At 39.9% G+C, this 17,263-nt stretch overlaps 1 protein-coding gene across 1 annotated transcript in view; it reads right to left on the bottom strand.

Annotated features, from left to right (window-relative positions):
• Positions 1-17,263, bottom strand: part of SORCS1 (sortilin related VPS10 domain containing receptor 1) — a 288,127-nt gene that overhangs the window by 166,176 nt on the left and 104,688 nt on the right. The gene's annotated exons all lie outside the window — the stretch shown is intronic.

The following is a 17,263-nucleotide window of genomic DNA, read 5'->3' as shown; positions in this document are numbered from 1 at the left end:
ACTGACTACATCTCTTGGGGAAAAAACAAAACAACTGAACAAAACAGACTGTGCAGAGTTCCTGTTACATATACTCCTAATATGCGACTGGAACCAAGATCAATTATCAGAAGAGGTTTTGTTCACTATGCAGCTCATGCTTGCCTGAAGTATATCCTAATATCCAGAGGATTTAGATCATCAGCCAAATCAGTACAGTTGGTATCCACAAATTACAGAAAAGTGACATGTATTTGGTTAACAGAGGTATTTAAAAGTATAACATATTCTTGCAAATAATAAATCCACATCTTGTCTTTAAAATGTGCTAATGGGTTCACACAGGACTTCACTTGCAAGCAGTAACGTGAGTTTTCCCTTCTGCTAACCACTCCAGAACTAGTCATTCTAAACAAAACCCTAGGCACCTGTTATTTCCAGGTTCTCTCCTATCTGGGAAACAATGGCTAAATTCACAATGGAATTTAAGACACAATGTCTACATTTTTTTTTTTTGACTCGATGTGGAGGGTATTAAATTTCTGGATCAGGTTCCACATCTACATTTGTACCACAGCTTCTGGGATTTCAGATTTTGCGATCAGTACATGAATAAAACAAGAAGGCAGCAGCTTGGGTTTTCACCCATTGAGAGGAATTGCACTAAAATGTGCATCTGCATTAAAGTTGAGTCTTTCTATTCAGGAATTTTGTCAAAGCATTTGCAAGTATCTGTTCTGGTGATATAACGTTGACCTGTGGTCTATGACCACAGGTTTTTTTCTTCCCCTCCCATCCTCCTGCCAATAAACACAAGCACTCCTGTGCACATATATGACCTTTGTTGGTTAGAACATTAATGTCAAATTCTCATCTGATTGATCTTTCCCTTTTATAAGGTCATCTCTCTCAGGAGCACATATAAACTAACTGAGCTATTTCCTCAGTGGACTGAGAAAGAGGATACTGTCATGGTTATTACTGGTACTGAATATGTCAGAGATGTTTCAGCATTCAGGTGAAGGAAGCCAGAGCAGGATGCTGAACACAGCCCTGCCAAGGTCTGCTGGTTCACTTTGGTTACCCTGTCCACCTCACCACGCAGTCTTCTCAAAAATTAGTATTTCTGTTGAAGTCTGCCTAAAAACCAAAGCCTATCCTTTGTGAAGTTGGGGCTGATAGAGAAATGTAAAGACTAAAACTGATCTCCTGAGTTAGGAAAAATATATATTCATCAAGTAATGCAGCTCTTCTTCATACCAGTGACCACGATTTCAAAAAGGGATAGGAGTGAAGAAAATCTGACACATAAATCTTGCTTTGAAATAGTTAAAGAAAAGCAGCCAGTACCCCTTCCACAGCACAGGTAAACACGTCAAAGGCCTATGGCAAATGGTACTCTTAGAATTGCCAGCTATTTCTTACTTCAAATCTCTAGGCAATTATTTTGCATTCATAGCTTTATTTACAGGTAATGTTACATACAGAAGGAAGTCTGTGCTTCTGTCAACGTCTACAAAAGCAACTGAAAGACTGGAAAGCTAGAAAAACATTTTTTTGAAGATGAACTAATACACTACTATTAGATCTCACTCTCCTTATCATGTTCAAAACTAGCAACATCCCATCCTTCTACCTGCCCTGTTACAAGTTGTTGTCTCTCCTATACCACTTTACAATTGATCTTCATTTTAACAAGGAGGTAAATGTTAAACAACAGCAGATAGGTACCTAGAAGTGCTTTAAGACAAAGAAATAGTGATAGGTACACATAGAACAATGGAACAAAAGAATTCTATCAGAGACTGTGTACATGCTCCCATTAAATCCGTCTCAAATATTACCAGTAGCTGTTTAGAATAAGACTACCTATTTTTTTCAGTAAAGCAGAATGATTTTTGCAAACACCCAAGATGATAAACATTTTAATTATTATTAGTTCATTTGACAGTATAAAAAACTATCAAAACAGTGGGACTGAAGCTCTGACTTCCCTGAGTAATAAATTAGAACAAAACTAGAAACACATAGAATAATTTATATTTTGCAAACTATTTGCAAGAAGGTTGACATTTAGATAACTTCATTATTATTCATTGACAGGACTTTTCCCTCTCCTCCCATCAGGGTAAATGACATTTCTATTACAGTATTATAATAAACTCCTGCACATTTTAAATAAAGTCACTGAATTCCATTAGTCCACCTACTGTCATGAATATATCTCAATCCATTCCTACCAATATTTCACAATTATAATAGGCATTCTGAATCAACCAGTAACATGAACCCTATGGAAATTCTCTTCTTTCTCAAGAAGCGCAAACTGAAATTCAGAGGACTGTCAGTTTGAACATACAGATTAAATAAATTTCCTAGCAAGTTGCTGTTTATTCTCCTTCGTTACAAATTTAAGGTTGTCTGTACTTATTTTACACAGGCTGCTGAAGACTTGAAGAACCAACCAGTTGATTGGCTGGTCAAGGTTTCTTTTGCAACAAGATCTTTCTGCAACAGTTAATGAGAAAAAAAGAAAAATGTGACATGTAAACTTCAAGCTGTGTAACATAATGTCTCCTGTCTACTAGAGTGCAGATTTCTTCCCATAAAACACATATGTTAATAGATGAAGTTCCTTGTTATGTTACATCATTAAGAAGCAACCATTTTAACTGGCACCATTTACTATTTATTTCTTTTTTACACCAGCTATGCCTTGTTTTCAGACATTAATGTTGCTGCTTCCCACACCTCCACCATGAGAAGACAGTCTATGTATCATGTCCCCACCGTCCTTCCTCTGCAGTTCCATTTGCTGCTCTAACTGCTGCCTGAGTCTCAGCAGCCCTAGAAGGCAGGACCAGAAGCATCTGTAGTGTTGTTAGAGAGCAGCAGAGCAGGGCAGCCTGTCGCAACTAGAAGCAGAGAAAAGAGATGGACTCTAGCTTGTTTTTCCCTCTACATATGAATTCACCCCTGGCAGCAGTCGGGTTTTGTAAGAAAGAAACAGCAATGACTATTAGATCATCTGTTCCAACCTCCTGCATAACAACATTTGCCACCTGGTTTGCCTCCAAAAGGACTGGCCAGTGGAGCACAAGATTTGCCAGTTGCTATAGTATTAATCTCTACATGAGCAGATGTTTTAGATAGAAAGCTTTCAGATCACAGAAGGCAGAACTGTGAAGTCACAGGCTGTACTTACAAAAGGCTTTCACTGACCAAGTTTTTGAATAAGGGAATAATTAAGACATTAAAAATGATCTTTCATGTCTGAATGTGAAAAATACTGGAACTGGTAATTCTAGGGATTATTTGTATTCCTGTGTGCAATGTTTTAAGCCTGTTTGTAAACAGCTGCATAGTTGTTGACTTCTGCATTTTTTCTTTCTTTCTTCAGATATTTCTAGGCTGAAGTGCTATTCCCTCATCACTTAAATTGAAACTCTTTCCTTTAAGGTTTTATAGCCAAGTACTGCAGTTTCTCATTGATTTTTGCCATGCCACCATGTTTCACAAAAGCTAGTAATGTCAAAGTCGTCTTCAACAGCTAACCACTGAAGTTCACATGTTCTTCCTATTAAACCTTTCAAAAGCCATTGATAGATGTCCCTTTTCATCTGACGCCTGTTTTGGTTTTACTCCTTCATGTGTAACCCTGGTATTTTTTCCAGAAAGTGATAATGTCTGATCTCAGCTTCTCTCAGGAGGAGCTGTGGGTTGTGTGTGGGGGGGTGTTTGGTTGGTTGGTTTTTCTCCCATTCTTTATTTTCATAGAAAGTTACTCTTGCTTTACAAATTACCTTGCTTCACCTGGATGCTTCTCACCAAAGACTGTCTTTCTAACTCATTGTATAAATAATTCCCCAAGACCTTGACCATTTCTAATGGGAACTGTTTGCCCAGCTCATAGACTCTGATATATTTTGAGAGGAGTTTTACAACTCTACATTGAAAACCAATTACAAGATGTAAACACAGTGAATCCTGTGTCCTTGGACACAGTTTCCACGTAGCAAAGAGGAAGATTTTCCCCTCATTTGTACAGGTTTCTCTCCTGACGTCACATTCTGAATGGCTACTGGTCCCCACAGCACACAGGTTATCACATTAGAAAATCTGGGGAATTTGTCCTCATGAACATTTTAAGGCAGGACACAGAATTTTTAAATAAAAGGCTTTTTTTACCTTCGTAAGAGTTTGGTTCAAGAGGGCATAGTTAGGTGGCCTGACAGCAGTGACAAGCCAAAGAGCTGGTTAGCGTTTCTTCAAACGTCTGTACTGGCACTGCACATGTCACAGCATTAACACACTTCACATTTATCCCGGCAGATTGAAATTAACTTTTAAAGACATCTCCAGGGTAAAGAAAAGGAAGAGATTTCAAAACTCAAGGGACCCACATGTCTCACTCCCCAAGTGAAGACATTTCTGATGACTTTTTTCTCATGAGGCCCCAGCAGCCTGGCAGGTATCATTGTTCCCACTTCCTAGGTGGGGGAAATGGAGGGAAAGACTAGATAACTAATCCTACATTTGAAGGAAGCCTGTGACAGAGCCAAACGCAAGAGCCCTCAGGCTCCACAGACTTTCCACTGTACTGACAGCATAAGTTTTCTGGAGTTTCATGTGTGTAAAAAAGGATTGGCAAGAGCCTTAGTATCAATGTCAAATGCAAGAAATACAAAATTAAATATAGTTTAAAATGTGCATTTTAAAACCAATTTAAGCTTTCATTTTGAAAATGTCTTGCTTCTAGTTTGAGTTTTTACTAGAAATTAAGATATGAATTTTTATATGACTTTACCAAAAAATGTGTATTTTTTCCCTTATGGAAAAAAAATTTTCATCACAAAATAGTTTTCCATCTACAGAAGCCATCAAAATTACTTGGGGGATGAGAGGCAGTGAAAAAAATTAAAAGAAACAATACAAATCTATGAAATAGACATTTCTCTGCATAATCAGTTAAATTAATTCCATTTTCTTCTTTTTAATCAACTTATTTGTAGTAATCTAAATGAACAGAAATATACACTCAAATTTATTGCAATTTTTGGCTTATTATAGTTCAGCTGATTATTGCTATAAATAATTTAAAGATGTGACAAGCAGTAGAAGCAGCTCATATTTTATCAGCCAATCCCGAGTTTACATATTGCATTGGATAGTTATTCATATCTTATCCAAATCAGAAAGAAAGGAAACAGAGCGGTTGGAGACCAAGGAGATGTTATCTGTATGTGACCCAGATGAGTTGTTTATTTCCCCTTAAAATAATGGTTGAAGAACTTGCCTTCACTGCTATTTTAGTTGAGAGTTAGTAACTCAGGTTAGCAACCTAAGAAAAGAAGGCCTGTCTCTGTCTCTACCATATCTAAAGTAAAGACCATCCATCCCTTTGCATATATGTAGTTAAGGGTGTGCCAGAATCTGTATGCATGTGGCTAAACCTTCATCTGCTCACACAAGCTGTAGGTGCAGGTCACAGTTTAACAGCCATCCACATTCCTATTGTCATCTAGGGCTGCACTGAGCACACAGAAGGATTTTGGTACAACCCAACCACTACAGCTTCAGCAAGCCACACCTTTCACCATATAACACATCTTATGTTCCTTTCACAAGGACAAGGAGAAGGAAAAACGTTTGCAATTTGGAAAGTTTTAGGAAAACAAGTAGCAGTTCAATATGCCTGAGGCTTTGAATCCTTCTGTCAAGGTTAACAAGTCAATAGCTTCAGAAGCCAAGGGATGATGACAGTAGGAATCTTCCAACAGGACGGAAGACAGATTGCATAGGATAAAAGGAAGCCATGTAATCAGGGTGAGGTTATTTCTTACTCTTATCTGTGCCAGGGAGAGGTGAAGCGAAACAGTCAACTATGATGAATACGCAAGTGTTCCCAGTTGAACAAGACAGAAGAGTGAACCTACTAATACCATCGTGTACAGCATTAGGCAGCAGCAAGACTTAGAATTTTTGAATGGAAGGACAAGGAAAAGAAGAATTCTCCTTGTAGTCTGGGTACCACATGAATGCTGACCAGGCTGCCAAGACTGAAAGCTGGCAGAAACTTAAAAGTCTCTCCAATTGCCCAAGCAGAGCATAAGACCCTGTAAGTCCTTTTTTACCTGAAAGCTTAGAAGAATTGTGCTAAATGGACTCAGGCACTCTTGTCCTGAAGTCAGAATTATTCTACCTGGATTGATCTACACTGTCTCTGCTATGACCTTGTCCCTCTGTGAACTGCTAAAAGACTAGTTCATATCTATTCTGCTAAAGCATAGTATTCTTTGCAGAGATCAACCACATCTCTATTGTTTAGGGTGAAAAACCCTTAGAACAAACCAGTTCGTGTTGCACATCCAGCTTCTTCTTAGAGATATCTAGTAAATTCACTGGAAATGAAAACCTAGGGAAGAGAGGGTCGGTGGTATAGATCATCAAAAGTAAAGCATCAAAGATAAAATGAGGCAAAGCCTCATCTATCCAATGTGGATGTATCTCTGCTTCAGCTTTGGTGACACATGCATCCTGTTGCATAACACCTCGTCAGATCCTCCTATCTTACTGGATAGCCATGGGATGGCATAACTCCAACCAAACTTCCATGTTAAAAAAATCCAAAGGCTGCTTGCAAGCTGGCATTAAAAGCCTTTTTTTTTTTAATACCAGTTTCTGATGCTATTGCCTTTTTCAGCAGAAGTAACATTCTACTACATTGTGGAGATAGGCTTTTTTACCTTCAGGCTTGAGATAAATTGCTGCATAAAGGCTGGATACCCAAAGAAGAGAAGATGATCAAATACTTAAGAAGAAAAAAAGATCAAATTTGGAATAGATGGGAATAATGCACTTTTTTCCCCTCTTTAACTGCTTCTATAATTTTAGATGTCTGTCCTGTCTTGTTTGACCAATAATCCCCCTTTTACTGCACAGTACAATGTTTTTTTCCTGTCGGCAGTCTAAGAACAGAAGTTTCTGGCAGTTGATCAAAACCATATTCAGATTCCCCACTCCACTGCTTGCTGATCAGAGTCCAGATCCTGATCACACTCCCATGTAAACCTTAAGTATTTACTATAGAAATGCACCACCATAAACATTGAACTGGACAGCATCTGTGATCGACTCTCCCTGGCTTGGAAGCAGCTGCTTCCAGGAAATCAGAAGGATGTGTGCTGTCAGAATGCAAGACACAAAGATTCTTCTTTCAAGTGCACAATTCCCAACTTTTTATGCAAAAAATAATGCACTGAGATATGACTGGACTCTGCCCTGAAAGTGTTTTCTAGGCATTGTTTTGCAGGAATAAACTGTAAATCCAGGGTTTTGCTGCGGATGACCCCACTTTGGGGGACAGACCCACATTCTGGAAGTCCTCTCAAACACTGCTGTGCTAAATGACCACTTGCAGGGTTAGCTCTGGGAAAGGAGGTGGGATGTCTAGGGCAAAGGACTGCATTTGTAGCAAAATAACTGTGGACTTACCATCTATTTTGCCTGGCTAACAGACCAACAGCAAGACTGGCTGTTGCCCCTGAAGGCAACGTATGGTGACAGTAGAAGGAACTGGGTTTTTCACCTCCATTGCTTGAGCAGTATAGAAGATGTCTCTCCAGAGCTCTCCCCCTCAAATCTCCCTTCCACCTTATTATCCTGTGGCCTGAAAGACTCATCTCTAGCCCTCACTGACAGAAGCAGCAGAAGTCAAGAGTGTAGCCAAACTGGCAATCATAACCACTTCAACTGTTCTAACCCAATAGCAGGTGAAAGCTGCAGCAAGAAACAAAGGGGTGGGCATCAAAGCAAGACCTCCACTTGACCCTCTCAGTGAAAGACTCAAGAGGTTGGCACTAGCAGTGTCCTGGCTGAAACACCAGTGCAATCTCTCCTGTTTTTCCTATGAGCCATTTTGTGCCACAGTGCCTGGATGCATGTGAGATGGATCAGTAACTCCAGTAGGACCAGTGAATTTTTGGCACCTAATTAATAAATACCAAAAGTTGATATGTTATTTACACTTGCGCATCGCACTGTATGTACACTACAAGCATTTTCTCCTTCCTTAAGTCCATAGTGCTGTTTTTCAATATTTTTTCCATTTGCCATCACAGCATTATTTTTGACGAAAGAGCTGAGCCTGAAGAAAGTAATTAAATCTTACTGGTAACAGACCTGTTCCTTGCTGCTCATAGAGAATTTTTTGGGATCAGTGGACCACAAATAGAAAAGCACTGGTATGGAAGATCTCCCTGCCAACCTGACTTGCTTGTCAAAGCAAACAAGCAGGCTAGGATGCCAATTTCCACCCTTTTTTCATCAGAGTATTGTCTACCAGGTGACAGCACAACTCAGAATGAAGCCATTTCCACAAGCCCAGCCTGACTCAAGGCTTATGGTCATCAACAAAGTCAATAAAAAGTTTCAGCTTAGCTGTGACAGATATTAAAGTTGTTCTTCCTTAAATTTAAATTAAAAGATGGCTTTTGAATTAGAAGGATTGAGAATGACTAATGATTCTTCTCGCTGTATGTTTACACGGGGCACACTGACATCACCGCACCCTCAATGCCAAATTCTTGCTTGTAAAGTGATTCTTCCAGTGTTGCATCTTCCCATTTCCATCCCAGTCTGGTGTAAATCACACAAATAGCTAGGACTGCAGCCCAGTAATCATCACACTATTAACTTTCTAATTGATGGTAATGGCCAGAATAAATTTCAGGCACCCCAAGGGGTGGTTAATGGATTTTGTAGCTTGAGGGCAGAGCAACAGGAAGCTTTTCCATTAATCAGTGAAATGAGACAACCATACATGTCCTACATTTCCCATCCCATCATAACACTGAGGTCATTGCAGCTTTGTTGAAAAGGAGGGTGTTGCCAGGCAAAAAAAAAAATCCCTCACAGCAGGCTGAGCTCAGTTACAAGGTTTGATGTACCAGCTCAGCAGAGCTATGTCACTTAGCATCCATAGTCACATTATACATTCAGGAAACTGCTTTAGCCCATCTCCAATTAAAACTAAGAAGGAGCATCATTGTGTCATAAAAATGTTGTGGATCTTCTCTGGCTTTTAGTATACACCCTGCAGAAGAAGTTTTCTAAGCTAGCACCATCCAAGCATTTACAACACAATATGCAATCTTCGTTCTATCCTGCCAGTGCAAATCAACAGCTAGAAAGCTTAAAAGATCCAGACAGCCCAAAACATTATTTTCAAAATCACTGTCCTTGCTTGTTATACCGGAGTAACTCCCAAGGACCAGTAGCATTTTAAAACCAGTTAAAAATGTGCCTCATGCATTAATTTCTGTTAAAGTTAGTTGGAAGATGGAATTCTCATCTGTCAGGCAATGCTAACATTTTTTTTGCCCTGTTTTAAACTATCATGATACCCAAAATCTGGATAGAATAAGAATACAGTGAAAAAAAATATTAAGTAAAAAGTTTTCAAATTTCAGAGTGTTTCATGCCACTAGTACCAGCATTATCGTTATACATTCAATTGAATATTTTATATTACAGTCTAGTTGTCACCCCACATAGAAAAAAAACTCAAATTAAACAAGGGGAAAATCAAAATGAAACACACTTTCAGTTTCAAATCATTCTGACATTTTCTGTCAAGATTTCATTTTTAAAATATTGCAGAAGATATATCTAACTGATGCTGCATTTCCTAGCAGAAAATCGTTCCATTGAAAAGACTTCGATTAGTTCTCTGGGTCCTAGTAGTGAACAGGCTAAGCTGTTCACTAGACTGTTACCCTACCACATCACCTAAGAAAGAATTTGCTGTTGCTGGATTTAAAAGCTGTGTTAGTAGATTACTTCGGTTACTGTACCCAAGAATCACTAGAGCAAGCTCTAAAGCAGGCAAATACAAGGATTATTACTTTTTTTCTTTTAAAAACTATTTGAATGATGGACCTGTACCATTTGTGTCAGTTTCAAATAATATCCATCACCCTAAGCCACCATGCAGCTTTATTTTTTCCTGTTGGTTGGTAGAAGCATATTTATCACTATGTATTGTCAAGGATCAGTGGGGTTATAAAGCTTGCTATTTATAGCTACTCTTAGGGTATCGAGCAGGTGACAGTAATTTGTTCCTTTGACATCTAACCTCAGGTCAGCTCCAGTAGCGGAAGATGGATTTTTACAGGAAATGAAATGAAAGTACACAGCAGAAGATTAATACCATTTCCTAGACCTGAGGAGAATGTATGCCCCCAATCACTCTGCAGAAAAAATGGTCAGGAGCATATGTGTTGTGTATTAAAAATAGAGCAAGACGTGGTCAAGGTGAGGTGTTCAAAGAGGCTATTAGCAAACTGATACACCAGCATTTGTACATAGAGGAATGACAGGCTGATGGTCTAGAAATGAGTTCAGCTCTTCTGGTTCTTTGATTTTGAAAGTCATCTTTAAGTCAGTGCCAGCTACAGATAAAATGGGATCTTGCTTTTATGTTACTGTTAAGTGATAAAAAAGTTAAAGCTAGGCTGTAAATTCCATATCAGATACATCTTGCACAAGATCAAATTACGATTTTGCCCTGCATTGCAAAAACATCTTGTATTAATTATATTTTCTGTTTGTGAGAAAATACTGACTGCAGATTGAAACATCTTGAAAAGATTCCTTGATACTAACATCCTTACTGATGGGCCATATCGGTCCATTACTCACAACTTATATTCAAGTGCCTTTAAAAAAAAAAAAGTGGAATTTGACCACAAGATTTTCCCTCCCCCCAGGTCATCTGTTTTTAACTTATTTGGAACTAAAATTATGAGAAAGGTCCTTCCAAAGTTGTGGGTGCATAAAGACATTAATTATACAATTGAGCCATTAAAATAATGCTACCAACAGTAACTCAGACAAGTACCTGAAAAGTCCTTCTACCTTCTTATAAGAGACCTACCATCCTCAGCCACCACCAATTCCTTTTAATAAAAGGTATGTCGTCCCACATGCTCACAAGTCAGCAAATTCATCATCGCTGACCCCTAAATATCACACGTGAGCACAACAACTGTGTAAACCCCCAAATTTATGTCTAATGCAGCAGCCTGCCTCCAGAGTCCATCACTTTCAGGCATATCATTGCTCTGTGCTAACACAATCATGCAAGTACTAGTGCAATAGATGCAACCAGGCTGCAATATGTGCATCCTACTACACTGAGCGCAGCTGGTGGAATATATTATATGTGCCCACTCACATTCCTATCATAGGAAGGGGAGGCAGCATTAGTGGGAAAAAAAACCCCACCAAACCAAAAAAACCCCATCAATCTTCACTTCCAAGCTATGGACAATGCAGACCGCCCAGCTCCTAACCCAAAGAGATTATCTGGCTATATTTATGGAGTATTTTATGTGCCACATGCAAGCATTCTATGTCCCAAAATAGCTGGCAAAAAGTCATGCTAATCTCACCTGTGTGGAAGCCAAGTCTGGTAGAACAAGAGTTATTAATTATAAAAGGTTCAAATTTGCACTTTGAATCACAAAGGTCATACAGCTACATAAAGATAACACCCTCAAAAAGAACCTTCATAAGTCCCTGGACATCTGTCTGAGAGATGCTTGCCAAGTCCTGTCCTTCTGCTTGATGGAAAGTCACTGATAAATCGCCATAAGTGGAAGGTCTTCAATTTAGTTTTGATTTATTAAGGCCCAATTAGAACAGGCACATTAAGTAACAGTCATCACAATAGCCAAACACTGGAACTGTCGTTCTGGATGGTGGGGAAGGGAAGGGGACAAGAATGGGTACAATATTTTAAATGTGTAGTTCAACTGAGGAGCAGGTATGTCACAGGTATGTCGAAAAACCCACTTTCAGCACTATCTACACACACACCTCCACCATCTGTCAAACTGACTGCCAGAAATCTGACCATTTGTTGCTTAAAGGTACAGTAGCAGGTGAAATAAGACCAGACAACTCCGATCAATTCTTCTATGTCTCCACAGATCAACCTCCTGCCAAAAATGCACTGAATCCCCCTTCTTTAGTAGATTAGAATTGGAACACTGTAAATACACAAAATGTAGTCAGTGATTTTTCACTGCTTCAGAATAAAATTATCTCTTCAGCCCATCTAATCTTTGGGTGAATAAGACACCTTAACCTTCACATCATGTGTGGGTTTTTTTTTTCCTATCTCCATCCTCTTCTCCCTGTTTTAAAATTTATAGTTACCATTTAGTGTGATTTCAATTTCCATTAATAATATGTGCAACTGATGTACATTTAAGTGAATTTAATCATGTTGTAGTGACAGGTTTAGCTTAAAGCAGGGCTTCACTTAGAACTATCGAGTAAATTTCTCTTGAAAAGGTCAGTTTAACATTTAACAGGAGGGCCCATTCCAGACAAATTAGAATTTGCTCCACTTGTTTCAAGTGCAAACAGTCCTCAAGTCCGCTTCAGAGGCATGTCAATCAAAAGAGAAAAGTGTCAGGTGCCCAAGGGAGGAAGTTCACTGATGCCTCCTCCCTACACACCAAGCCCAAAGGCAGCTCAGACATGTGGGGCAAAACTCAAATATTCCTGCCCCACTGTTCAAGGACTGGGGCTGGAGCCAGACAACACCACAGAAAGCTGGGAAGGCAGAGCTGGGAGTGTCTAGGCAAGCCCCTGACAAGTCAGACTTCTCATTTCTAATGGCTGCAGCAACAAGAATGCAGTGGGAACAACCTTGTGTGCTACAGAAAGGGGTTATTATATGTGTGTCCCATGAGGATTTATTATTGCTTCTGTGCCTGCCAGAGGCGGTTCAGCTTTCCAGGACAGTGGCACGGTAAGCAGAGAGGTGATACCTGTCATGCTGTCTCAGCGACACCCTCAACAGTAGCCCAACTCCCCTATAGCTGGAGATGGTCCTGCCTCCAGATTAGGAAGACAGGTGCCCTACACCAGTCACTTAGACAACTCTTCCACAAAATATCTGCTCTATTAAAAGGCTTCACAGCATTACCACAAATCCGGAGTGGATCACATGTGGCAGGTACTGCCTTCTCTTCTCTGAGTGGGACAGAAAACCAGTACCCACTTTTTTGTTTTGTTTTTCCAAGACTCTTCTCCAGAGTTCCAGTCAAACCACTATGTGTAGAGAGAATTTTCTACCCTTGCTGAAGCCGGCCTCAGCAGCATGATCTCTCAAGTTTTACATAGTCTTTGTCAAGGCACCACCTCATAAAATCACAGGTTCCCAGGTTTATAACTCTGTAACATATAACATAGGATCAAGTCAGGTAAGTTTCCCGGTTCCAATCTTACATTATCACAAAGAGTTGAAACTGACAGTAGCATAAGCAATTAACACACCTCCGCTGACTTGAATTTGCTTTCTGATACATTTATTTCATAGTGTCTAATATCTGTAACAGAAAAGAGAGGGAACAAGCAATCCTTGCCTTCCTTGAGACTTTTGTGATTTCACAGGTCTCTGACATATCCCCATTAGTCATCAGTTTCCAGACCAAAGACTTCTGAGCAGCTCAGTCATTCCATCCACACAAATCACTCCATATCTTGGCCCATCCATACTGCTCTTCTCTGAACCTTCCCTACTTCTAACACACACTTTTTGAGATAAGACAGACCAAAACTGGATGCAAAACAGTATTCCTGTTACTAGTGTATGGTTGTTGAACCAAGAACTTACTTCTTGAGTTTAACTACTTACAAGAGCTTCAAGATTAACCTGTCATGCAAAAAAGTGGTGCATAGACACTTAACTGATGTGAATCACACATCTGAGCTTTGAAGTTGCTCAGCAGACTCAGAATATGCCTACTCCCATGGATTCAGCAGGATCTTGTGGTGCTCAAAGTCCCTGTGTTCACATTTCCTTGGAGGCAGCAAGACTTAGCCTTCTAGGAGGCAGGAAAACACCCTGTGGGAGTCCAAAGCAAGTTCAACCCAAAAAGGGCAGAAAAGCAACCCCTCTGCCGCACCCTCTCTGTACCCTGCAACTGGTATAATCACAAATAAAAAGCAGGAAATAACCTGTAGCATTTGAATCTTTGAACGAGTAACCTCTGGAGAACACATAGTGACAAGATCCTGGGGCACACTGCTGCTGAGCCTTCCATTGGTAACAGTCACTAAGACCTTCTCTTACTGTCCTACCCATACAAGAATGTAATGGGTCCTAACAGACTTTTTCATTGGAAATAAAGTTTTCCCTCAGGATGTTTTGCATCAGGTGACAGTTCCTGGATAGAATCAAAACATCCTCCAGGGACATGTCCAACCTTCCTAGCCAGCTGGCTGGCAGAATGACATCATCTGTTTTGTGACACGTTTCACAGTGTTTTTCACTGTCATGTTTTATTACAGTTTCAGAAATGCAGAATTCCTCATAAACCAGAAATTCTATTTTTCCAGCCAGCTAAGTAGGTTCACCATGGTGTAAATTTCCAAGCTCTGCAGGAGTCCTAGAGAGGCTTCAAAGAATATCTTTGACATCTGTACTGTCACTGTCTGAGCAACCTTCATTATTTCATGGGCTTGTGCTTCTGCCTGGAAGGCGTGGTTGGAGGAAAAACAAACCAACAAACAAGACCCAAAAAACCTCCACACAAAACCACACCAAAACAAGACCTCAAACACATTGAAAGTTCAGTAATAAAACTGAAATTAAATTCAGTTATCTGCAGGGTCACTTGGAAATATTTCAGACGTTTTCATGTTAGAAAATGCCAACCTGTCAAAGCAAAACTTTTCAGAAAAGCACCTGAATGGAATTTCCTGGCAGAAATCAGAAGGAACAGATTAGTTAGCTCTGGGAAGATATTCACCTGAGATGTGAAAGGTCTAGGCTTTTGTGGAAGGAAAGGACAGCATACAGCAAAATAGCGAGCTAAAGTACTGACATTTTTGTAGCTAAGCATTAAAACAAGAGTTGAGGCTGTTATTGCAGCAACCACCAATATACTGAAATCAGTTTCTATCAAATAATCTTTCTACAGCAGGGCAAACACTGAGATAAAGTCATTCTTGAATGACACAAAATTTCAATTTAGGAGCCTCCTCAATCTGAAGAGAGCTTTTTTAAGCCACTATACTACTTATTATTGTGGGGTGATGCTCTCCTTCAGCCCTTTGAACTCTGCTTTTGTGTAGGACAGAAAGATGTTTAATAACGCAACTACACCCGTGATTATGGGGGAGAGTAATAGATTCACCAGCAATTTGACTAATCAAGCTGACAAAGTGATTGGGTTCAAAAAGGGAAGGACTCTCCCAGCAGCAGTTCATTAAAATAAAAATGAAACTTCATTTTTCCAATGTAACAAAAAGGATTTACTGGTCCATAAAAAGAAAGGAAAGGGAATAGCCTGAATAATCTCAACTATCAACAAGATATAGATAATAAAAATGAGGTGTAGGGTACAGCTAAGACTGGACTAGCTCTTCTAGCTTCACTGCCAAGGATCAGCAAACAAAAACTGCAAAGAGGGAAGCCCTTGTACCTATAGAATCATTTAGGTCAGGTGATTGTACACAGTAGCTGAAGATGACAGGTTTTCTTATAGCGATGGAACCAACTGTAGCTCTGAGGGAAGGCCATGACAAATCTCAGAAAGTGAGCTAGGTTTTGTATGAGAAATGTGTGTATTTCAAAACGAACCAGGGAATGAAGAAACAACACGTTTGGGACCTACTGGACTGCAAGTCTTTGACAAAGCAAAAAAAAAAAAAAAAAAAAGGCAGGAAAAGCATCAGCAGGTAAGAATAAAGTTTGCTTTAGAAAATTAGCAGTGAACACAGGTATAAAGGTATAAGTGATTCTTCTGGCAATTGATAGACTATCTGATCTGCAGTGCTGGTGGGCAACTCAGTAGTAAAGAGTCTACTTTAGGGGAAAGCACTGGTAACTAAGCATAATAAATTATTAATCACAGAAAGTCAACCTAGAGTGCAGCAAATGACAGTGCTGGAACACAAACAGTGAGTAAATCACATACACCCCTGCCTGGGGACTGGGACTAGCTCTCTGCTCTCTATCTCCAGACAAATCCATTCTTAGTCTATTATTTCAACTAATGGAACAGTCTTTTTATGCTAAATGAAGACATTATTGCTTGTCTACTCGGTGACTCTGGCAGAAAGGCAACACTAACAGTGCATCTTCCTTACTGTACCACTGGGCAATAACTCAGCTCATAAAGCTGACAAGTCCTGCCCGATTCAGAGGACAGCAAGTTCAGTTCTTTGAGTGTAACTACCTCATTTTTGAAGGAGTCTGTCAGTAGAAGAGTTATGCTGCCAACCCTGTTCCTACAAAGAATCTAGGCCTCTTGGCAGTTTATCCTATCTTTACTTTTTTTTTTTTTTTTTTGCATTTAGACATTACAGAGCGATATTTAGGATATAGCTGAGTTTCTGAAGAAGCTGTTCTGCAAGCTCAGTGAATTAGCAGCAGCGAGCTTCAGCCTTTTGGCAGGACTACTGCCAGCTCATGATTTGAGCAGATGAGATTCATCTCCCACAGGTCTGTGCCACAGCTGTACAGCAATGTTACAGTCACATACTAGGCACAGTTGGTGACAAAAAAATATCAGGGCAACCACCTGCACCCACTACACCAGAGCAAGAGAGAGGCCATGGCACCTTGCTGCAGAAGAGCAGGAGCTAGGCTTGATCAGAAGAGTCTAACAGTTACTGTGGGATGCCTGACGCTTTTTTTTTTCCTTTTTGTTTCCCAGAGATAGCACAGTGATCCTGGTAACACATCAGCAAGGTCAACATCCCTAGCTGGCCATTGATCAAACTTACCCACCTGCATGCATTTAATTTTTGTGACACAGCACAGCAGTTGCCCATTAGATATATATTAAAAAAAGAGCCCTTTAGCCTCAAATTCTTTCTTAGAATTTACCTCTGCCTTAGCATCTCCAATCCCTTGGACAATAAGCCTATTCACACTATTGAGGCAACTGAGTTTGGTTCTCCATAAAGCCCTCTGGGTTCACTAATCTCTGTTATTAACTTTAGCCTCTATTCACATACTTCAGGTCTCTCCTAGGAATCAGATACAAACAGAAGATGGTGTGAACTCCTCCAAGAAGTAGGGCAGTGAGCTGTGAGTCATTGCCTGATGTGCCAGCAACTCTTCCTTCCCCACTGCATCAGGCTCAACTGACTTGCTGGATACTCAGCTGCATCAGTCCTAGTGCAAGGGCTGCTTTCATAGGAGGTACATCACTGGCAAGTGCACAAACAGGAAGGTGCATCCAATTTTAGAAATACT

Source organism: Caloenas nicobarica, chromosome 7 (assembly GCF_036013445.1).
Source record: "Caloenas nicobarica isolate bCalNic1 chromosome 7, bCalNic1.hap1, whole genome shotgun sequence".
Lineage (NCBI taxonomy): Eukaryota > Metazoa > Chordata > Aves > Columbiformes > Columbidae > Caloenas > Caloenas nicobarica.
This window is presented reverse-complemented; position numbering and strand designations above follow the sequence as displayed.